Genomic DNA, 25,442 nt, shown 5'->3' on the forward strand with positions numbered 1-25,442 from the left:
AACATTGCAAAGAATGGGAATTCCAGAACACTTAATTGTGCTCATGAGGAACCTGGGCATAGATCAAGAGGCAGTCGTTTGAACAGAACAAGGGGATACTGTGTGGTTTAAAGTCAGAAAGGGTATGCGTCAGGATTGTATCCTTTCATCATACTTATTCAATCTGTATGCTGAGCATAATAATCCAAGAAGCTGGACTGCATGAAGAAGAACGGAGCATCAGGATTGGAGGAAGACTCATTAACAACCTGAGATATGCAGATGACACAACCTTGCTTGCTGAAAGTGAAGAGGACTTGAAGCACTTACTGGTGAAGATCAAAGACCACAGCCTTCAGTAAGGATTATACACCAACATAAAGAAAACAAAAATCCTCACAACTGGACGAATAAGCAACATCATGATAAACGGAGAAAAGATTGATGTTGTCAAGGATTTCATTTTACTTGTATCCACAGTCAACACCCATGGAAGCAGCACTCACGAAATCAAGACCCATTGCACTGTGCAAATCTGCTGCAAGAGACCTCTTTAAAGTATTAAAAAGCAAAGATGTCACCTTGAAGACTAGGGTGTGCCTGACCCAAGCCGTGGTGTTTTCAATTGCCTCATACACATGGGAAAGCTGGACAATGAATAAGGAAGACCAAAGAAGAACTGACGCCTTTGAATTTTGGTGTTGGTGAATATACCATGGAATGCCAAAAGAAGGAACAAATCTGTCTTGGAAAAAGTACAACCAGAATGCTCCTTAGAAGCAAGGATGGCAAGACTATGTCTCACGTACTTTGGACATGTTATCACAGGGGATCAGCCCCTGGAGAAGGACATCATGCTTGGTGAAGTAGAGGGCCAGGGAAAAAGAGGAAGACCCTCAACGAGATGGATTGACATAGTGGCTACAACAATGGGCTCAAGCATAACAGTGATTGTGAGGATGGCACAGGACCGGGCAGTGTTTCATTCTGTTGTACATGGGGTCACTATGAGTCAGAACCGACTCAATGGCACCGAACAGTAACAACAACATTGTTTAGCACAGTGAAATGCATGGAAGAGGGCAGAATAAAATTGTACTGAAAGGCCCACCTTTATGGAATTATTATAGCTACTTAATGCCATTTCCATTTATACCTTCTCCACACTTATCAACTACCTCATTATCTGACATTTTGCATTTATGACAATAGTGAAAAATCTACTGTTTGATTTTTTTTATGCACGTTAAAAATATATGTCTGGCAGTAACAAATGCCGAAGCGTGAGGTAAGAGTTATGTGGCTGTGATGATTAAGACTGTGTGTCAATCATAATTCTCAGTGGTTTGGCAGCTAAGTAACAATGTAATTTAGCAGTTAAGTAATGATATAGTCATCCACCATTCTGTGATATGATGTGGTCATCCTCCATTCTCACATAATGCTGATTTTCACTTAATGACCTGGTTTTTTAACCCAACCATGTTGATAAGTGAGGAGTGGGTGTATAGTCATTAGCAAAGCTGGGTGTCTACTAAGGTATTCTGCTTAAGAATTATTTAATATAAAAGGTCATATAACTAATGCAGCCAGATTTATAAGAAATTATTATTGTCACTTGAAATGTAACTGTACCAAAGCTTGTGGCTCTGAGTCCTAGTTTGAAATTCTGCAAATGATTGATGGAAAAACCTCCACAAGTAATTTAAAAGTTTCATTTTATCCTCTTTTCATCGAGCAAAGTTAATTATATATTAAAAAATTCAACTTAGTGATCAGAAATTTTAATATATTAAAATATGATAAGTGAAGATTGTTAACTTCCCTCACACTGTATTTATATTCATCCAACTATGTTTTTGTTATGAATTATTTTAATGTAATACTTCAGGTTTCGTATTGGTCAATCTAATATTAATGCTGTTCTACATTAACGATTTTCAATTAATGGTGCTTGTCATCCAATGTGATTATTATCCAGGCTAGTGTCCATAAAAATAGAGGGTACGATAATGACTAGAGATAGAAAGCCATGCATAATTGAATGTTACTTGTTAATATCTCAGGGGTTTTAAAAGACTTTCTATCAGATATCCCATAAAATGATCCCTACAACTATTGAATTAATAACTCTCAAATGAAAAAATCATATAGAAACTCTCACATTAAATAATTTGAGATTAGTCAGGTTGTTAATTTCCACTGTCAAGAGTTGCTAAGATGCAGAAGAATGAACCTTTCTATTACAAGTCTGTCACCATCATGTTCATAGCACAGTGAGAATAACAGGCAAGAATGACAAATGTTTTTCTTTCATGAAGAAATATGAAAATCGAATTCTTCTTGCCATTATTTCCCCCACATGAATGCATCCACATACTTTCAAATCTTATTCCTGGAGATCTGTGACAGAACCAGTATTATCCATGGCAGCATCTTATCATTGATTAGTCTTAGAATTGGCTAAATGCTTCAGCAAAGCATAAAAGGTACAACCATTCAAACAAACAAACAAATCAAGAAAAATTTTAAAGATTATAGTGGTTTTCACACACTCCCGCATGTCCTTTTTTTGGTTTGTATATTAATGACAGGTTAAAGCTATTTTACCATCCTTTTAGTTTCCCATCCAAAATAACTGTCCCTACTTTATGTGCTTCAAGCTCTGATACATTGTGAATTTTTTTTGCCATCTTGGTAGCACATTAGAAAGCATGTTGAGTGTTGTCTTATCAAACTCAAGAATTGTTTCTGTAGTACTTCGTATCAATTCCCATCCAGGCCCTTTTGAGAGGGCTTAGTATGTTTAAAAAAGAGTTCATCCCATTGTTAAAAGTAGAACTCTTTTCTTTTTTTTAATTTACTAAGAATTTGCCACTGTAATTCCCACTTATTGGGCATTACTTCTGTCCCCTGAAACTATGTTGTTGTTGTTGTTGTTAGGTGCTGTCAAGTCGGTTCTGACTCATAGCGTCCCTATGCACCACAGAATGAAACACTGCCTGGTCCTGCGCCATGCTCACAATTGTTGTTATGCTTGAGCCCATTGTTGCAGCCATGTGTCAATCCATCTCATTGAAGGTCTTCCTCTTTTTCACTGATCCTGTACTATAAGCATGATGTCCTTCTCTAGGGACTGATCCGATTGACAACATGTCCAAAGTATGTAAGACGTAGTCTTGCCATCTTTCCTTCTAAGGGGCATTCTAGTTGTACATATTCCAAGACAAATTTATTGTTCTTTTGGCAGTCCATGGTATATTCAATATTCTTCACCAACACCACAATTCAAAGGCGTTGATTCTTCTTTGATTTTCCTTATTCATTGTCCAGCTTTGCATGCATATGACGCAATTGAAAATACCATGGCTTGAGTCAGGCACACCTTAGTCTTCAAGGTGACATCTTTACTTTTCAACACTTCAAAGAGGTCTTTTGCAGCAGATTCGCCCAGTGCAATGCGTCTTTTGATTTCCTGACTACTACTTCCATGGGTGTTGATTGTGGATCCAAGTAAAATGAAATCCTTGACAACATCAATCTTTTCTGCATTTATCATGATGTTGCTTATTGGTCCAGTTGTGAGGAATTTTGTTTTCTTGACGTTGAAGTGTAATCCATACTGAAGGCTGTGGTCTTTGATCTTCACCAGTAAGTGCTTCAAGTCCTCTTCACTTTCAACAAGCAAGGTGTGTCATCTGCATATCTCAGGTTGTTAATGAGTCGTCCTCCAATCCTGATGCCCATTTCTTCTTCATATAGCCCAGCTTCTTGGATTATTTGCTCAGCATACAGATTGAGTAGGTACGGTGAAAGGATGCAACCTGACGCACGTCTTTCCAGACTTTAAACCCCACAGTATTCCCTTGCTGTATCCGAACAACTGTCTCTTGATCTGTGTACAGGTTCCTCATGAGCACAATTAAGTGTTCTAGAATTCCCATTCTTCGCAATGTTATCCATAATTTGTTATGATCCACATAGTCGAATGCCTTTGCATAGTCAATGAAACACAGGTAAACATCTTTCTGGTATTCTCTGCTTTCAGCCAGGATCCATCTGACATCAGCAATGATATCCTGGGTTCCACGTCCTCTTGTGAACCTGGCCTGATTTTCTGGCAGTTCCCTGTTGACATACTGCTGCAGCCGCTTTTGAATGATCTTCAGCAAAATTTTACTTGGTTGTGATATTAATGATATTGTTTGATAATTTCCACATTCGTTTGAAACTATACACAGAACAAATTACAATTTGAAGTCTTTCTAATATTTGAAGACAATCACCATGTTCCTTTGAATATTCTCTTTTCCAGGTTCTATGTTGCTGTTTCCTTTGCCTGTTCCTCTTAAATATGATGTACATAACTCTGGTGGGCAAGAAATGTAACTTCTTTTATTTTTTCACTGGACTTAATTTCTGTTACAAATTTCCACTCTACCATGTGTGAGAAACTTTATCTCAACCAGTTCAGCCTCCTTGTCAGTTTCTCTATGTTCTGAGGGGTATAAGGATTTGGGAGGCCTTAGGGGCTGGGGAGCATCTGGTCCCCTGTGTGGCCATCTGCTCACACTGATGCCCAATGAGACATCTTTATTCCTGTAGGGTATTTAGTTCATGAATGTCAGTGCTGCATCCTTTTCATCCCAACTGCAAATGGTCTTCAAGTCCACTGCATCTCTGGCGCATCTCTACTCTCTGCTTAGAATCTCATGACTATATACCTTTTACCCCTGAACTCTTCAGTAATAGGAAAACTTTAAAATATTGCTATTTTTCTGGACTCTACCCCAAAAAAGAGGAATAGAGATTCCTTATGTCTGGATTCCCCAAACTTCATCAGGAAGCTCAACATTTCTGCTCTTTGTGTCTGTCTCCTCCACTCAGCCTTAAATTGTTTATGTAATCTGAGTAGAATATCTTGATATTTCATTGATTCTAGAAGTACATATTATATATATATTTTATATCTTGAGAAAAATTTTTTTTTTTCAGATTTTCTGCTATAACAACCTCTGTTGATTTAATGGAAATACCTTAGTCTAGTTTAATTTCATGAATGATTAGTGCCTCCAAAGGAACTACCATAAATTAACTTGAAGTTTAATCAATTTATTACAACACTGTTTCTGAAAGTATAACTATACACATGTACCATCATTCCTATTATTTTCTACTAATAATTATTGTACAGCTTTTCCTGTGATGGCAATTCTTCTATTTGTCTTCCCTGTTCTATCACTTTTTCTTTCCTTTAAATTTTAGTTTGAATTTCTCCTTATGGGTACATGTCAAATATGTGCTGCCAATTCTCTGGAGGACCTCTCAGTTTCTTGCCAAGAGTCTATTCATCATTGTACTATAATATATCTTAGTTTAGAAACCAAAATCCTTTTTTTTAATGCCATCAGTGTAACCATCTGTTTCCTTCTCATACTTTCTTTTACTTTAAATGCCATGACTTCTAATTGTATTCCCAAATTCTTCAGTATCACATACAGAATATCTACCTCAAGTCATTCATTCATTTTTTTTCATTCATTTTTATCTCATGTGTGTATTATACTCAAAAGTTTGGTAATCACTAAGGCAAGACCTCTGTCCTTAAGGAACAAGGCAACCAGGGCTGAGACTGACAATTGAACATACAATTGTAGTTCTGTTAACTGAGTGCTATGATTAGATATGTACAGACTGAGGGGCAAGCCGTGTCTGGGGAAAGAATCTTATAGGAGTTCATATCTAGCAAAGTGTGGGAATAAATAAAAATTAGTAGACAAATAGCATATGGGAATTATCGTGGTAGAAGATATTCAAGATAGAGGGAACAAGATGAGCAAAGGCATGCAGGTATTTCGAGAATAATAAGTTGGCCTGTATTACCAAAGAGTAGATTTCCAAGTGAAATATACAAGACTGGTATGGCCACTGGGGATCAGATAATGAATGTGTTTGTGGCTGAGAGTTCTTTGAAAGATTACTAATACTGGAATATTGAATGTTCTTTGTGAGTTATCTTGCATATTCTTCACATGCATGTTATGAAGGAATGAAGGTTCAGCAAGGTTAAGAAACTTGTTTCAAAGTGATGTACACAAATACCTGTATCTTTACTTCAGTAGAATTAGTGTTCTTTGTTTTTTCAGTCCTCCTGCCTTGATGCTAATTCAAAGATTTTAAACATACATGCAAAAGTCCTTATAAAGTTCTGTAAAACATCTAAAAATTAGGACTAAGTTTATGTGACATAATTCATTTTTCACAATGACATTTTAATTGGAAACCCTCCTGTCTTAGTCATCTAGGGCTGCTATAACAGAAATACCACAAGTGGATGGCTTTAACAAGGAAAAGTTTATTCTCTCACAGTCCAGTAGGCTATAAGTCCAAATTCAGGGCGTCAGCTCCAAGGGAACGCTTTGTCTTCTTTGTCGGCTCTGGAGGAAGGTCTGTCATCAAACTTCCGTTGGTCTGGGAGCTTCTCTGTGCAGGAACCTCAGGTCCAAAGGATGCGCTCTGTTACTGGCACTGTTTTCTTGGTGTGAGGTTCCCATGTGTCTCTGTTTGCGTCTCTCTTTTATATCTCAAAAGAGATTGGCTTAAGACACTATCCAATCTTGTATACCTCGTCGGTACAACTGCTGCTAATCCATCTTATTAGATCATACTGATTGAATTTACAACACGTAAGGAAATCCCATCAGATTACAGAATGCTACACAATTATACAATGCTGGGAATCATGACCCAGCCAAGCTGACAGATATTTTGGGGGGACACAATTCAATCCATGACACCTTCCTAGCTTCTAGATCTCTCAATACTCCTGTTGAAAGTATTCTTAGCCATAAAAGACAAAGGAATGCTATGCTTATTTAATTACTACTAACACAAGAGGTCCCTAGGCGACAAAATCCATTCGTGCTCCACTGCTAACCTAAAGGTTGGCTGTTCGAACCCACCTAGCGGTACCAAGCAAGAAAAGCCGTGGCGATCTGTTCCTGTTAATATTATAGCCAAGAAAACCCTTTTTAGTGCAGTTCTACTCTGCACAATTGGGGTCGTCATGAGTCAGAATCCACTCTCCAGCAACTAACAGCAACAACAGCACATGGGGTCTCTATGAGTTGGAAGTGACTCCACTGAAAATGGGTTTGGTTGTTTTGTTGTTGTTGATGTTGTTAACTGGAAGACAATATGCAGCCTTAGTTAAATACCCTCACAAAAATGATTACTCTCTTGCTCTCTCTGCTTCCCCCCAGAATTCTCCTTTATTAAATGATATTACATGGTCAATATCCTGATTCTACAAGTTTACTGTATGTTCTGAAGTAAAACAGTAGTTGTCTAAATACCCCCTTGCTTGTCTTATAGAATACAGGGAAAAACTTTCCTTTCAACTGCTTTTGAACTAGAAAGTCTTCTAGGGTAGCAATTTTTCTCCTAACTAGAATTTATGTTTGTCAAATTACACAGAGATTTCAATTCCATATTATAGCCTTCACTCATTAAAAGCATTGATAAAAATCTACAATAAAATATGAAAATTAATGATTTTCAAGAAATTTTTTTTTTGTAGTTGGCAAATGCAATGATATGTGAAGATTTGAAAACTCCAGACCTTAGCAACGATTCTTCTTAGAGTATAATGTTTCTTTTCCACATGTTCAACAAATCACTCTCCATCTTTCTGGAGAGATCTGGTTACTTAGCGAGGGATGAGTTTCTTGTTAAATCAATCTTTCTGCTTGTCATATTTTCATTGAAAATCAATATACATATTTCACAAACTGGGAATGTTCTGTAATGTATTACCTATTGGCTGCCAAGTGTGAAAACCTAAAAAAGTGAAAATAGATTAGGGCTATTAAAAATGCATCAGCAAATTATTCTTCAATAGCTGCCTTTAAAGTGGAAATTTCCTCAGACGACTTTCTCTCTCACAAAAGGCCATGAACGTCTCTCCTGTAGTAAGCCAGGGTCAGTGTTATCACTCAGCTTATCCCAGTATTAACCTTCCACATAGACTCCTGAGAACTGCTGAGCTACATTGTGTGCAACTGTCCTTTTTATTCCTAATCAACAACAGCAAATACATTTTTTGGGTAGAATTTCTTGGGATATTATGGTCAGAAAAGTTGTTCAGAGAGGACAGAGTAGGACAAAGGAAAATTCTGGAATGCTCATTGTTGATAACTGAGTGCTGATTATGCTTGTGCCTATGCTTGCTGTTGTTGTTAGTTGCCACCAGCCAACTCTGATTCAGGGCGACACCATGTACAACAGAACAAAATGTTGCCCTGTCCTGCGCCATCTTCATGATTGATGCTATGCTTGAGTCCATTGTTGCAGCCACTGTGTATTTTGAGTGTTTTCCAACATAGGGGGCTCATCTTCCAGTACTATATCAGACAATATTCTGTTGTGATCCATAGGGTTTTCATTGCCTAATTTTTGGAAGTAGATCAGCGGGCCTTTCCTCCTAATCTTAGTCTGGAAGCTCCACTGAAACTTGTTTACCATGAGTGACCCTGCTGGTATTTGAAAAATAGGTGGCATAGCTGCCAGCATCATAGCAACACACAAGCCATCAAAGCACAACAAACTAACAGATGGGTGGTAGATGCCTGTGCTAGGCCACAATACTGTGGTCCACTTCCACTGAGAGAAGGATGGGTTGCCACTGAAAGTCAAAGAAATGTGAAGGCTTTGAGAAGAAAACTTTCTATTGCTACAGAATGATTTGGGTTACTCCCAATCAAAATTAACTGTAGCACCATTGCTGTCAAGTCGATTCCAACTCATAGTGGCCCTATAAGAGAGTAGGACTGCCCTATAGGGTTTCCGTGGAGTGCCTGGTGGAGTCAAACTGCCAATCTTTTGGTAAGCAGCCGTAGCTCTTAACCACTACGCCAACTACGCCACCAGGGTTTCCAACTGTAGCACATAACTCCAGAAATACTAAAAGGACACAGACATCAATATTGAAATGCAAGACTCTGCAGTTTATATAACAGAGGAGGTCTGCTGGAAACATCTAGAATTTCTTGGACTAAAGACAATTCTTTATGCCTCCTTTTGCTACACTAATGCCAAGACTAGCAGATTTTCCCATTTCTAATTTCTGAGAAGTTGAAATGTTACTAACAAGTTAAATGTGAATTTTCCTGTTGTTCAGAGTTTTAGCCAAAACTAAGAACAATGCAATAGGTCCCAAATATTCCCCGTTCCATGGAAAAATGCTAAACTATCAGTGTGGAGTATGCTAAAAAGGTATGAAACTAATTCTGACGGTATTGCCTCATGGACCACCTCAAGGCTAAATCAAGAGAAGACAAGGAGTTCATGAGAAGAATAAGAATTTCTTTGAAGAGTAGTCAGTGTGCTGTGGATTCCAAGCCCCTCCCCATGGGGAGAGGATAAGAGTGCTTCCCCACCATGTCAAATCTAGTGAAAGAGACTTAGCAAAAGCTTGACAGGTGTAGTAGATGGTGGTAGTGGGCTGCCCAGTTCCCCTTACCTGAACTGTGCACCCATCCCCGGCTGCTGTGAATATGGTTTTAAAAGTCCCCTTAAGGTGAATTACAGTTCCTGGGTGGTGCGAACGGTTAACGTGCTCAGGTGCTAATCAAAAGGTTGGCGGCTCGAGTCCACCCAGACACACCTTGGAAGAAAGGCCTGGTGATCTACTTCTGAAAATGTGTAAGGTTGTATGGTCTTAGTTACCTAGTGTTGCCGTAACACAAATACCACAGGTGGATGGCTTTGAAAAACAAGAATTTATTGTCTCACAGTTCTGGAGGCTAAAAGTCTAAATCAGTTGTGTTAATTCCTCCTGTGGGCCTCTCTTCTAGGTTCTGGTGACTGCCAGCAATCCTTAGTATTCCTGGGCATTAGAAGCACCTGTCTGTGTCATGTCACATGGCATCTGTCTTCCCCCGTGTGTGGTCTGTGTCTATTCTGCTCTTTCTTTAAGACACCATTCAGAAAGGATTAGGTTTAAGACCCACTCTGTCCCTGTATGACCTCATCACCATAAAAAAAGAAAATCTCTATTTCCAAACAGAGCCTTATTTGCAGGTACAGTGGTTAGGACTTCATAGTAACCTTTTGGGAGACCTAATTCAATCCATAACAATGTAGCTCACAGTCAGCTGCACTACTGTGGACAAGCTGCACAAGGTTTTTGTAGTTTCCCTATTGACTGTATGAAGACTCCAAGAAACTGAACCAGCTACAAGCTGTCTTACAAAGGACGTTGCCTTTTTTCAGGGAGTGAAGCAACCACTTCATGGATTCTTAGGTGCTCAGGGAGAGAAAGCATCAAAGGGACCAGGGATGTTTGGTCTCATTCTCAGTGGGGTAGGCCTCCCTAAGGGACCTACACACACACACACACACACACACACACACACACACACACAAATATCCTTTGTGAGAAGGAACCAGAGGGCACTACTGCGAGATTACAAACTGGCAGAAAGAGGTAGAGACAGTAAGATTTATTTCATGACTCATTTCTCCATTCTCTGCCTGCTCCACTCCTAGATGGCCTACATCAGTAGCCACGGAGGAGAAGGTGGTAGAGTAGAGAAATAGGGCAGGAGCCCGTCATAATTCCTTTTCCCCACAGGAGGCATCTAGGCTTAAGTCTGAGTAAATGGAGACTTTTTATATTAGATGAGAATGTAAGGGTTTGCGGTTAGACTGGACTAGGTTTTTTATTACTTGAGAGTTACTAGAAAAGCCATGGAGACCTTCTTGCAATTTCATCCAAACGGCAGAGGAAAACAGATACAGTTACCTTCTGCCTGCACCCTACAGATTCCAGCTTGTTGAAGAAACCTGTAGTTTACCTCTGTACATAGACCACTGCAGCTATCCAGTGAATTACCATGAACCCTGAGTTCTGCTATTTGGATTTACCCAAAGTTTGTGCAAATTCCCAGGAGGATGTACATACTCATGGTCTCATGTGTCTCTGACAAACTCCATTTTACTTGTATCAACATTCCTTTCTGCAATGTCTTCAATGAATCAGCTCAGTATCAAAAAGATCTGACAGACATCTTTTTATATGTTTTAGTTGCCAAACATACATGACAATGTATTCAGAGATTATGAAAACAATCCAAGTACATACAGGATCCAGACTTCAGCACTAAATGCCTAACCTAGTTGCCAGGATAACTTTCAATGACCATCTCCTCGAGTTTAAACTATCTAAGTACCTCCTTTGTAGGGAATCCATTTTCATCTGTGACTCTGATCCAATCAACTACAAATATTTACATGAGTATATCTGTTATGGATTGAATTGTATCCCCCCCAAAATGTATATCAACTTGACTAGGCTGTGATTTCCAGTATTGTGTGACTGTCCAACATTTTTGTCATCTGTTGTGATTTTTCTAAGTGTTATAAATCCTACCTCTAGGATGTTAATGATGTGCGATTAGAGGCAGTTATGTTAATGAGGCAGGAGTCAACCTACAAGATTAGGTTGTGTCTTGAGTCTATCTCTTTTGAGATATAAAGGAGAGAAGTGAGCAGAGAAACAGGAAGACCTCATTATCACCAAGAAAGTAGAGCCAGGAGTACACTTCCTTTGGACCTGTGTGCAGAAGATTCATGAAAAGGACCTTCCCCCAGATCCAGCAGAGAGTGAAAGACTTACCCTAGAGCTGGCACCCTGAATTTGGACTTCTAGCCTCCTAGACTGTGAGAGAATAAATCTGTTTGTTAAAAGCATCCTCTTGTGGTATTTCTGTTACAGCAGCACTAGATAACTAAGATACTATTGTAACCTGACCCTATGAATGTCAGTAAATTTTTGTTAGTCCTTAAACTAGCCCAAACCACATTTGGCCCACCCTACATGTGCGGAAGGGCCAGCTGTGACCACTATTGGATCTCATCAGAGGATGCAGCAACAGGTGGAATGAATCAGAAGAAAAATCATCACCCGATCCTATTCCGAAGTGAGAGGTCCAACAAGAACCATGTCACCTCCTGTTTCTTGGCCGCCTTCTAATATTTTTTCCCTCCCCAGTACGCCTGCGCAGCCTCCATCTTGCTGCCCAAATCACATATAAGCCCTGCTTCCCTATAACTTGGGCAGTCGAATCTGAGGAACCTCCTCCTGGCTCCTTGCTCTGCACATTTCAATAAAGTTACTTCTCTTTCTCAAAGATGGTGTCCAGATTATTGGCAAGTCTGAGCACGCTGGACAAGGATCCACCTTCCCAGGTTCTGTAATACCGTTATTCTTATTATATTCTTAAGATGTGTCAGATATTGTTCTAAATTGTTTCCTAGCCATTAGCTTATTTAATCCTCATAAGACCTGTACAAGATAGGTGCTATCATAATTTTCACAGTACAGATTAATAGAGGGAAGATGAGAAAAATTTAGCAATTAACCAAGAGCAAATAGCCAGTAAGTGTTAAACCCAGATTTGAACCCAGGCTTTCTGACTCCCAGCGACTGGGAAACTATGTACTTTATGGTTCAGTGCTACTTGTCCCATACCCTTTATGTTTTTCCTGACCTTGAGTTTGACCCCTACCCATATTTTATCCCAGTTTCTATAGTCTATAACATGATAAATAATTAGCTGACTCTACGCCAAGCATTTTTAGTCCTCAGAGACTTTAAATTTCTATTTGATGATAATCTAAGCAAAGAAGAATTTGAGTTATGTAAAAAGTATTGTACAGGGATCTCCAAGATGTGGTAAAATTTTTGAAAGAACATAGGCAAAAGAGGCATCTTACTATAATAAATAGAATTTCCCAGAACTGTAATAACAAAAAACCTCATGTCTCAAAGATCAGAGATATGGAACAATTATGATGGCAACAATAACCATTTTAGCTGTGTTGGAGCAAAAACAGTAATAGAAAATAAAAACGGGGTAGTCAATGGAATAATGTTAATGAGTGATAGAAAATTGAACAACTTAAAAATTTTGTTTCTGTCTCTTTAGTCAAAAAGAATAAAATTCAGATGGAAAACTCTAAGAGGGAAAAGCAACCCCAGGTAGGAAAAGAGATTGGAAAGGTAGTTGGATACTCTAAGTGAATTTATGTCTCCTCCTTACTCATATAAATTACACAGGAGAGATGTGATTTGAAATGGGACATAAACACACTAAAAGAATAGGTCTAGGTTGTCCTGTCCCCATGGCTCTTGAAAATCAGTTCACTGTGCTACTTCATCATCCAGTCGTTGCTTTCTTAGGTTCTTTTGATTCCATTGAGGCAATTGTATAAATCCCTTAGATATCTTAATGGGAATCTCTGAGTGCTGTCTTTTTATGCCCATCTCTCAACTTCATCACATTCAGTGAAGAACTTCAGCTGGCTGAGGCCCTGTTGCGGAATAAAATAAGCTTGAGTTTAGAAGTCAAAGAATCCAGATCCCTCATTGATTCTTCTCCAGTAAAATGCACTCTAAAAGAGCCTTGCTTGCAGGTTTATGATAATAAACAAAATAACATACATAAAAAGTGTTTTGAGACAATATAAACACTGTATTTATCTTTATCATTTAAGGCATTAAGAAATTCTGCCATTTATTTGGTTTATCCAAAATAGTCTAGGGACCAAAATGAGATGCATAGGGAAACTCATATTTCATATAAAATAAACATTTTCCATGTGAATTTGTAGATTACAAATAACAAAAAGTACTCTGATTTAGACAAAAATTAATGGCATTGGATTTAGACAGGACTAGAGTTTAAATTGCAGCTCTGCCATTTAATGTGTGGCCTTAGATGACTGAGAGGCAAAGGTAATAATAATACCAATATCATAGAAATAGTCTAAGAATTAAATACAATAAGCCTATAAAATACTTAGGTGGTGGGCAATAAATGTGGTGGGCTCAATACATGTAAATTATTATAAAAATTTGTAAAAGTTATACTTCCTTAGCCTAGGTACTGAAATTCCTCATAGCAAGAGTCTCACCTTTGCTGAAATATTTTTGATAAGCCCTATAGGTGGTAGAACTAAATTTCAGGGCCCGGAAGAACTGGTGTGTAGGCTGCAGAGAAAGACAGCCCTTTAGCAAAGTACCTGTTGCTGTCGAGTAGATTCCGACTCATAGTGACCCTATAGGACAGAGTGGAATGCCCCATACGGTTTCCAAGGCTTTAATCTTTACAGAAGCAGACTGCCATATCTTTCTCCTGTGGAGTAGCCTGGTGGATTCAAACGGCTGGCCTTTCAGTTAGCAGGCACGCACTTAACCACTGCGCCATCAGGGCTCCTTTTTAACGAAGTAGATATAGAAATTTGTGAGGTAAGGGAAAGAAAAGGAAGGAGACGGATGAGGGCGAGCAAGATGGTGAGTCATTGTGCAATGTGACGTACCACTTAGAATTCCCCAATCAGAAGTAACTCTCCATTGTTTATTTTTCTAGTCGATGTGTATATGTATCTGTGTGTGTGCCATCTCCTGAGGGATATGAGGCTAAAATAGCATTGGTGTAGGTGGAGAAGGGCAGAGCTGCTGTCTGTGTTACATTCTCAGTATTGATTCATGTTTCTGTTCACAGGAATGGCAGAGTTCTGGTCAGAGGCATATTACACAGTAAGAAAGATAAGCACGGGCTTACTTGTGTCTACTTACTAATCTGTAGTGAACAATTTCACGTGGGTTTCACCACATCAAAGATGTGTTCACTGCATATTAGTAAGTAAACACAAGTAAACCCATGCTTACCTTTCTTACTGGATAATACCTCCCTGGACAGGAATTATGAAGTTGAGAAGAGGCTTTGACTCTGTAGGAAGGTGCTATAGGATACGGGGAAAGACAGATGCCAGCAACATAAGAAGCAGAATCGTTGTTGTGGTGAAAAAATGTGAAACTGTTCACTACAGATGAACTGGTAACAAGATAAGCACTGTGCTACCTTACTTATTGGATAATGTTCCCTTGGTTCTGGCATTGGATGATGAGTTTGATGGTAAAAGGCTTGGCTGCTGTTTCTTGTCAGTAATTGTTAAATAACCTTGGCCCTCCAATTTAATTAGCTTTAGGATCTTCACATGTAAAACACCAGTAATTATAGTTAGCAGATGCTCACAACCCCATGGGGTTGCCCATCAAAATATCTATAGTTATACAACAATGTAACAGAGATGCCACAGCTAACAACCACCAAATCTTGAGAGGAATTGGATAAACTCTGTAGCATTTTACAGGGCTCTCTAAAAATGGTCTCCATAACTTCTCCTGCTTCATAAAATTCTTTTTCTCATAAAGAAGGCCACCAATATTATCTTCGCCATAGTTTTCACTGACTCGCTACACAAATGTGTAAAGCAAAGCAAAGACAAGTTCCACCTTATTTTCTGCTTTTTGTATTTTCCTTTCCTCTCTTCACATCCACTCTATTACCTGCCACTCATCCCTTCCTCCACTTTACCTCGTTCTTCCTGGCAAATTACCTCATCCTCTTTCCTTCCGTATTAAATAAACTCACCAGTAACAAAGCTGTTTTGCCTCTGTAGCACCCATTGATTGAAAATCTGGTAGCTCAGACACCTGTGGGAGATAGAAAGATGACTCAGATTTTGAGTCAGTCTTTGAAGTAGACCTGTTGTTTGTGTCTGGCAGTCTTTGTTTGGAGAAATTACCTGTTGGGATACAGAGCAGGCACGTGACTGGAGCCAAGGGTGGGCGTATGAGCCAAGCAAGGTCACACAGAGTCTTTTTCAGTGATTCACATGGAAAGAAAAAATAAAGAAGCATTTTCTACTGTGGTTGTTAAACCAGGATGATCTGAGCCTGAAACTGCCAAGAGCCATCTTGCCTGCCAAGCTGACTCCAAGCAAAATGAATTCAAGTAGAGAATTTCATTACTAAATTGTCCACTCCTAGTCTTCCCAGGAATATTTGGCAATATATTCCCTTTTAGTTTAAGTTAATTTCAATTGGTTTTCTGTTACTAGCAATCTAAAAGGTCCTGATGAATACAGCTTTCAGAGAGTTTATAATCTAGTAAGAGAACACAGCCAGAAGAGCAAAATTGTTCTGAGAACAAGCTGAACTGTACAAATATGTCTAGTAAAAACTAAAAAAAACAACAGAATTGCAATAATAAATAGCCTATTGTTCTAGCCTTGACTCACCTGATTCCAAGGTTCCAATGTTTCAACAAAAAAAAAAGCCTCCAGTTTTAGTGGTGGTGCTGACTATGTGCCTGGGGTGGGTGGAGTGAAACCATCGCCTTCACAGCGATCTCACTTGCCCGATGATCTTCATTCGTCTCCATCAACCACTATAAATAAGCATTTGCCTAAGCAAAAACATTATAAAATGAACTAATACGGCATGCTAGATACACAAACAGAATGTCATGCTTCTGACCCTTTCTTCCAACTGGATTGCAACCCCAAAGCTCTGCCTATTTACATTTCTGGAGTCATCACTAGCTGTATTAACTAGAAACTAGTTTTGTACTACAATTCTGACACCCATTAATACCTGTCTTTAGACTTTTATTAGCAATGTATACAGAAGAGAGCAAATTGTGAAAAGACTAGGTAGGTTTTATTTACCATATTTAATTTCCTTCTTTCAAAAATGCCTTTTTTTTTCCAGTTATAACGCTAAATAACACTTTTTCCATTTCAAGTTAACAGTTTTGGTAATAATAATGTACAGATAATAAAGTTTGATCAATACAAAGAACTAGAAATACTTTATTTATTAAAGTGACCACTGGCAAGTTTCTTCCTTCCCAAGAATTGAGCTTCCTACCTGCACAATTGGCATGTCAGATTATCAAACAGCATTGTAATGGTTAGGGACTAATTCTATAGATAGTAAAACAAACTACAAGGCCTCTATAGTTTCAACAGTATGATATTAGCATAAGGAAAGGCAGATATATTAATGAAATTGTACAGAAGCTACAGAAACTAGTCCAACTACATTTGGAAAACTAGATTATCACAAAAGTGGAATCTCAATTCACTGGGCCAAAGTGAGATTTTTAATAAATAATGTTGGGAAAACTGTAGAACTATTTTGAAAAAAAAAGATAAAATTAGATCCATTTCAAGATGAATTAACATTAACAAGAACATACAGCAAATGAATCAGATCTAAATGTAAAAACTGACACCATACAAATATTATACAGAATCATCGGTATTGGGGAAAGTTTCCTAACTACAATTCAAAAAACAGAGACAATAAAAGAAAAACATGTACATTTGAACATACAAATTAAAAAAAGAAAAAAATTTTTCTATATTACCAACACAGTCATTAAAAAAGTCAAAAGATAAATGACAAATTTGGAGGAAATATTTGTAAAATATATCACAGATTATTACACTAAGAATTTATAGAGAAAAAAAAAGACCAAAATTCTATAGAATAATGAGCAAAAAACTATGAACAGAAAAGTCTATAAAAGATGAAAAAATGGTCCTTAAACATATTAAAAGCTGTTCAATGCTTATACTAAGAGAAATGCAAATTAAAACTACAATGAGACACCATTTATTACCAAGTAGTAGATTAGTAAAAACATAAAAATAGCCTCAGTGGTGGAGACTGTGGGAAAAAAGGCACTCTTATGAGAATAAAAACTGTATAAAGCCTATAGTGAGAAATTTGGCAATATTTACAAAACCACACACACATTGGAGCCCTGGCAGCACAGTGGTTAAAAGCTGTGGCTGCTAACCAAAAGGTCAGCATCTCAAATCCACCAGCTGCTCCTCGGAAACCCTATGGAGCAGTTCTACCCTGTCTCATAGGGTCGCTATGAGTTGGAATCAAATCTACAGCAACCAGTTTGCAATGAGTTTACAACACACATTTACCCTTTAACTCAAATCCCTCTTCTGTGAGCTTATGTATATATATCCTGAAGATACATAACCAAAAACATAAAAATATACGAGACTAGCTATTCCATAGCTATTTGTAAAGTATTAGCTACACCTAAATTTCCAAATATTAGAGATTGGTTGAATAAACTGTGGTGTTTTACACACACTGTTGTGTAATGCAGTTATAAAATTGAACAGAGACATTCTCTGTGAACTGATACAGAGTAACTTTCAGGAGATACAAGAGCCGTTGTTAAAGTAAAGAAAAAGCAAAGTGCAAAGAAGTATATATAATATACTATCTTGTTTTAGATAGATGGATAAAAAAGAAACTATGTCTGATAATCTGTACAAAAATGAACACAGGAAGGCTGAACCAGACAACAATGAAGCTGGTTACTTACAGGGGCTGAGGGAACAGGGTGGAAGGTATAGAGGAAGGAATGACACATTTCTGAATATAGCTTTGTATGATTTTAACTTTTGGAAGCATGCTAACGTTTTACATGTTCAAAATACAACGTTAAAATCATAAGGAAAGGAAAAAAAAGTAAATTGAGAAAATGAACCCAACTGTTTTCCAGATGAATAATATAACCACACTGAAGGAAGAAAAAAAAAAAAAAAACTAATCCAGGTAACTTTTTACACAGAATTTGACCACATAAGTCTCAGTCTTGCAGTTGAGATAGAAGAGCAAACCAAACTTTGACTCTTTTGAGTAGGTTTGTTTTGTTATACTGGTATGGGTGAAGCAATTGTGAAGTTATTTCAGATGTATCATAGGATTGTGCAAATAGTAATTGCTGAAATTATTGGAAGCCACAGTTGTCAGACGTGAGGATGGAATGAGGAAAGGCAAGGAAGAACCCAGTGCAGATGGAGTGGAATAGAAGGTATCAGTAAGAATTAAAAATAATAATAATGTACAGGAGTGATTACAAAGAATTACGTTGGAATTTAAGCTAGCAAGAAGGAAAGAAAGACAAGCAAGTGAGGGACAATTAAGGTCATAGTAAAGGGTAAGTAAATTAATGAATTAAATGACCCTCTCAGGAGGTGCGATCAGAGAGTTTTCAGGCACCTGAAGGAAGCAGCAAGATTGGCCACTTTAAAAAGTAGGTTTTCCTCAAGTGCTTTTATATAATTTATCAAGCTGAGCACTGAAGGTTGTTAACTGAGCCATTGAGCCATTGTTATTTGGGTACTTCATAATCACAAAAAGAAACACATCAAACATTATGTACCTCCTGATGGCATTATATCTCAATACCTACGAAATATTATTGCTAAAAAAAACCTGAATCCAATTTAGCCTCTAGAACTAACTCCTAGTTTACAGTAAATATAGTAGAATGACATCATGGGATGCAATTAGCAGAATCCTGATTGTGAGACTATTTACAGGACAAATGCCCCAGTTTCTTTAACATGCACATACATTGCAAAGCAAAGCAAGAAAATAAAGGGGGGAGGGATATGGAAAATATATACATTATTTCGGGTTCAACTGACATATCAACCAATTTTGATGTGTGAACCATATTTGGATCTTGATTTAAACAAAGAAACAGTTTATACATACATACACACATATATACATATGTATATATACACTTGTGTGAGAATCTTGGGGGGATTGAACTTTGACTAGCAACTTGATGACATTAAAGAGTTGATTTGATTTTAATTTTTATGTGTGATACTGTGATTATATTAAAAAGAAAAGGTCCTTATCTTTTAAAGATATGAACTGAAAAAATAGATAAAATAATATTATATCCAGGATTCGCTTCAGAGTAATTGGGAGTGGTAAGAGAGGGCAGTGGATAAAGATTTTATCAAACAAAATTGGCCTTGGGTTAACAATTTTTGGAACTGGGTGATGGATGCGTTACATGGGGATTTGTTATACTATTTTCTGTACTTTATATGTGTGTGTGAGAGAGAGAGTTTATGAATTTCCATAATTAAAAGGATTATAGATTCTGATTTCATGGCTATTAATCTTGGCTCTGCTTCTTTCTGGTTGTTATTTAAATGTTTAAATTAGCAGTTATTTAACTTTTCTGTGCCTTAATTTCCTCATGTGTTAAATAATATTAGTAACTCTCTTGTAGGATTATAATGAACATTACATGTAGTAATACTGCCCTTAGAAGAGTGCCTGGCAAACAGTCCTGCTATTTATCATCATCATCATCACCATCAATTTCTATTGCACTGACAACCCACTTTCTTCTCTTCCCTCTCTGGATGGGACTGCTGCCCTGGCTAAGGAACTGCATTTGGATTCTCTCAGGGCTTTCTGGAAGCTGTGCAGCCACTGGGACTCGGTCTAGCATTGGCATGCATCTATATCAATTATTGATTTTATGAGTATTAAGTGCCCGTTAACTGTGCTGAACTTGGCCATCAAATTACTTTCTGTCGAGACTGGTAAGTGTGTTGATGTGGAAAGATCACCATATAAAGAGTCAGAGAATAGGTTTTTTCAGAGCTTGTGCCGCCACTGCACTCCTCTGAGTCTCATTTTCTTTATCCGTAAAATTCGATACCAAGGGTCGCTATGAGTTGGAATCCGCTGGACAGCAACGGGCTGGGTTTTTGGTTTGGTTGAATGATAGCTAGGAGTCTCTGAGTGGCACAAATGGTTAAGCGCTTGACTACTAGCTGAAAGACTGGTTGTTCAAATCCACTCACAGGCGTCTCAGAGAACAGATGTGGTAATTTGCTTCTGAAAGTCACAGCCTTGAAAACCCTATGGAGTAGCTCTACTCTGTACACATTGGGTTGCCATGAATTGGAATCGACTCCACAGCAACTAACAATAGCTAACATAGATATAGAGATTGCTTTGGGATGTGAATATACATAACATGTGATAATGCAATTTGATGATAATTTTCTCCTGGAATTGTTGACAGGATGGAAAGAAACTAATATTTATGGAGTGCTTGCTAGGAGCTGGAGCCCTGGTGGCACAGTGGCTAAGTGTTTGGCTGCTAACGAAAAGGTTGCAGTTCAAATTCACCAGCCGTTCCTTGGAAACCCTGTGGGGCAGTTCTACTCTGTCCTATAGGGTCGTCATGAGTTGGAGCTGACTCAATGGCAATGAGTTGGTTTGGTTTACTAGGAGCTAGACATTTTCTAGGCTATTTAGATCTATATTCACATTTAATCTTAACAACAGCACAGTAAAAAATACATTACATTCCTCCATTTTACAGATAAAAAAACTGAGATTAAGAGAGACTAAATACGTTTCCTAAAGTCCCAAAGCCTGTTTCAAAGAGCTGCACTATTAAGCCAAAGCTTTCTGTTGTCCACCACTCCATGCTGAGAATTCAATGAGGCAAAGAAGGTAAAAATACTTTATGATCTGTAAAGTATTTAGATAAACATATTATTGTAACTAAGGGAGGTAAAACAAATATACATAAAACAATTAGAAATCAATGTATTCTTAAGTCAAACGACATTGACCTGACAGCACGTACGGTTGGAAGTCAGGCAGGAATCAAAGTATTGATCAGTGTGGATGGATTGTAAAAAGTTCCATGAGGTGGATAAGACTTGAGTAGGGCTTGAAGAATGGGGGAGCCCTGGTGGAGAGTGTTTAAGAGCTCGGCTGGTAACTAATAGGGCTGCAGTACAAATCTATCAGCCGCTCCTTGGAAATTCTATGGGGCAGTTGTACTCTGTCCTATCGGGTCACTATGAGTCAGAATTGACTCGGTGACAGCAAGTTTGGTTTTTGGTTTTGAAGAACAAGGAGGATTTTTATAAATGGTAATGGGAAGAAAGGGCATTCAAGGTAGGGTGAATGGCACGAATAATGGCACATAGTAAGGCATGAGTACTGAAATGTGTAGGGCATTTGGGAAAAATATAATTAGATAGATCAGCTTGACTAGTTCAAAATAGAATAGTGCAATAATTCTCTAGATGGTTCCTTAAAATCAGGCTTGTGGTTATCTTTCTTTATGACTTAGACTCTAGGTGCACTTGAGTGATCATCAAGATTTTGCTGACCTCGCAGCACTGGGAACAATTTCCCTAATGAATATTTGTGCACTTGGTCCTGTGAGCTTCATTGAGATAAATGTCTGTGCAGCCGCAGTAGAGGTCAGTGGGAATTCTATTCACTGAAACCACTACAGAATCTGGCGTTTAATAAAGCATCCTCTATCAATGAGACCAGCAAAAGCTAGACGATGAATAATGAAGACCAAAGAAGAATCGATGCCTTTGAATTGTGATGTTGGGGAAGAATACTGAATATACCATGGACTGCCAAAAGAATGAAAAAATCTGTCTTGGAAGAAGTACAACCAGAATGCTCCTTAGAAGCAAGGATGGCAAGACTACGTCTCACATACTTTGGACATGTTATCAGGAGAGATCAGTCCTTGGACATCATGTCATGCTTTGGTAAAGTAGAGTCAGCGAAAAAGAGGAAGACTCTCAACCAAATGAATTGACACAGTGGCTGCAACGATGGCCTCGGACATAACAACGATTGTGAGGATGGCACAGGACCTGGCAGTGTTTTGTTCTGTTTTACATAGAGTCACTTTGAGTCAGAACCGACAGGATGGCACCTAACAACAGCAAACAGCGATAACATGGTATCCATACAATGTTTCAAGCACTGCTCTCAGTAGTTTATAGAAATTAAGTCATTTATTCCTCAGACTGAACTATGAAACATGGTCTGTATTTATTTAAATTTTAAAGATAAAAAATCAGAGTCACAGACACATTAAAGTAACTAGCTTAATACATAGCTGGTTTGTTTGAGAGTCAGTAAAATCCAGTTTGTTTTCAGAGTCATCATATTAACTACTAGCAATTCTGCTTCTTTCTTGATAAAAACCTCCCTAAAGAAAATACTGTTAAATATACATACATTATCTGTTGCTGAAGATTTAGTTATGTTGTTATTAGGTGCCGTGGAGTCATTCCTGACTCATAGTGACCCTATGTATAACAGAAGAAAAGGATCCTGGGTCCTGTGCCATCTGCACAATAGTAGGTATGTTTGAGCCCATTGTTGTAGCGACTGTGTCCATCCATCTTGTTGAGGGTCTTCCTCTTTTTCCCTGACCCTCTGCTTTACCAAGAATGATGTCCTTCTCCAAGGACTGGTCCCTCCTGATAATATGTTCAAAGTATGTGAGACGAAATCTTGCCATCCTCGATACTAAGGAGCATTCTGATTGTACTTCTTCCAAAGCAGACTTACTTATTCTTCTGGCAGTCCATGGTATATTCAACATTCTTCACCAACATAATAGTTCAAATACATCTTTTTTTTTTGAAGATTTAGTACAATGAATGTATTCTCCAATCTGTACCCTTGAACTGATCACTCTCCATAATGACATTTTGTGATTAGAGTAGGCTTCTTGCCACATCATAGTTGGTTTGTAAGTCATTTTCAGAATATGTAAGCTTAGTGTCATTGGTAAAACTCCATCAAGTAACATTTGTTGAATAGTCATAGAACCACCATTAAAAAGTGTTCTATGTGTAGCATTGATATTACAAAGCATCAAACCTTATTATGATTGTTTAAATAAGACTCCTGTAGCCTAGTTAATCTGGTTTACTTTGATATCCTTTTTAATGACCTACATGCATTTGATCTTTATTTTTAAAGAGAAAAAAACCCATTCAATATTTTTTAGGTGATGAGCAATTAGTTGATTAATTTTCTCTTAGCTTAAACTTGTGTGCACTTACAAAGTAATCCTGCACACAGCAGGTTATCAGAATACAATCTGGATGCACTATTAATCAAAGCTGGCACAGCTGGAAGCCCTGAACAGCAAGGGATCTGGTAGTATTCCCAAAGACCAAACTTATAATTACAAAAGGGAATGAGTTTGTCAAGCACAGGCAGTTATAATTCAGGCTGATTTAGGTGCAAAGCATTCTGGCTCCTGGGCAACATGTGATCAAACTTGACATTCTTAGGATGGGGCAGATAATGGAGGAAATTGACCTTCTTGCTAGCGTGGCTCCAGAGAAAAAAGCCAGACAGTCTGAGCGTTGTGGCCTAGGAGGTACCATTACTGCAATTCTGATTTATGGAAGTTGTTGTTATTAGGTGCCATCAAATTGATTCTGACTCATAATGATCCCATGTGAAAGAGCAGAACTGCCTCATAGGGTTTTCTTGGCTGCAGACTTTATGGAAGCAGATCACCAGGTCTTTCTCCCGTGGAGCAGCTGGGTTTAAAGGTTTGTGTCACCAGGGCTCCTGGTGGTGGGGACCAAAGTACCTAACCTGACAGACTCCAAGTACCTGTTGATCTTGTGAGCAGGTAGTACACTGATCTCCTCTGGGAGAGCTGGCAGTGACTGGGATGACTGGATAAGAGATAAGAGCAACATAAGGGACAACATTAGGTTTAAGTTCTGTTCTGAACTTATTTGGTAAACATTGACTTGAAATACTTAAATTGCAATCATATCCTAGAAGTATCCCATTTCAATTTTGAAAATTCTATGTTGTATTATTTTTTCACATACAAAATGCTTCCCTCTTTCTAGGATGTGATGATTATTAGATTATAAACTCTATATCTTCATCTTCCAACATGGTGCCTGGACTATAATAGGTAGTCATTGAATATCTGTTGAATGAATGAGCAATAAATGAATTACTAATAGAAGAATTAACATTTCTTTTCTTTGGAGGGAATACCAAAGTTTCTTCCAGAAAATACAATAATCTTTCCCTATGCAAAGTTCTGTTACTCATCTCTGGGCTAAATGCTCTGATTGTCTCTCCAAGCAGTCATACAGTTGTGCTGTTCTCAACTTTCCAAATATAAAGTAATCCTTGCCTTTTTATGTCTTGTATTTAAGCTTACACCTATCACTTTATTCAGCTTTATAGAAAGGTAGCCTAATTAGCATTGTTAAAGGGTTGGATTGTGAATTATTTTTTAATACCTCTTATTTGAGGCCAAGCTAAGAGATGGAGTAGCTCTCTGTTCTTCAGGGTTTTTTTTTTTTTTTTCTAATTTCCCCATAATCATCTCCATCTCAATCTTACCATAATTGTCTCCACTGAGTTATAAGTGAATGTAAAATGATCTGCCTTTGGATATCTATTTGAAAACCATTATGTTTCTGTATTTCATAAAACTATTGTTAAAGGGATTCTCTTCCATGTCATTCATTGTCCTTTAAACAACAGTCCTCCTGATATATTTCCATAAAATTTTATTCCAGGAAAAGTGTCTGCACAGTGAATGTCTATACTCTTTATTGGTGGTTTTCTTATTTCATTAAAAAAAAAAAAAGATTGCTTAGTTTCATCTATAAATACCTGTTATTTAAATAAGTACATTAACTTATTTTAATCTGTATTTACAATTTGTTAGCTGTATTCCCTTAAATTATTTTACGAGTAGGCAAGAGACTGATAATAATGCAATTAATGAAAACTTGCATTGGTCTGAATTAGGAGCTAGTTAGAATCAAGATATGAAAAGAGCATATTGTATGGAATTAGAGACCCTAAACTGTCATCCCAACTGTGTGATTTTGAGAAAGTTACTTATTCTCTCTTGGTATTATGG

The sequence above is a fragment of the Trichechus manatus genome, unplaced genomic scaffold (assembly GCF_000243295.1).
Source record: "Trichechus manatus latirostris isolate Lorelei unplaced genomic scaffold, TriManLat1.0 scaffold00126, whole genome shotgun sequence".
Classification (NCBI taxonomy): domain Eukaryota; kingdom Metazoa; phylum Chordata; class Mammalia; order Sirenia; family Trichechidae; genus Trichechus; species Trichechus manatus.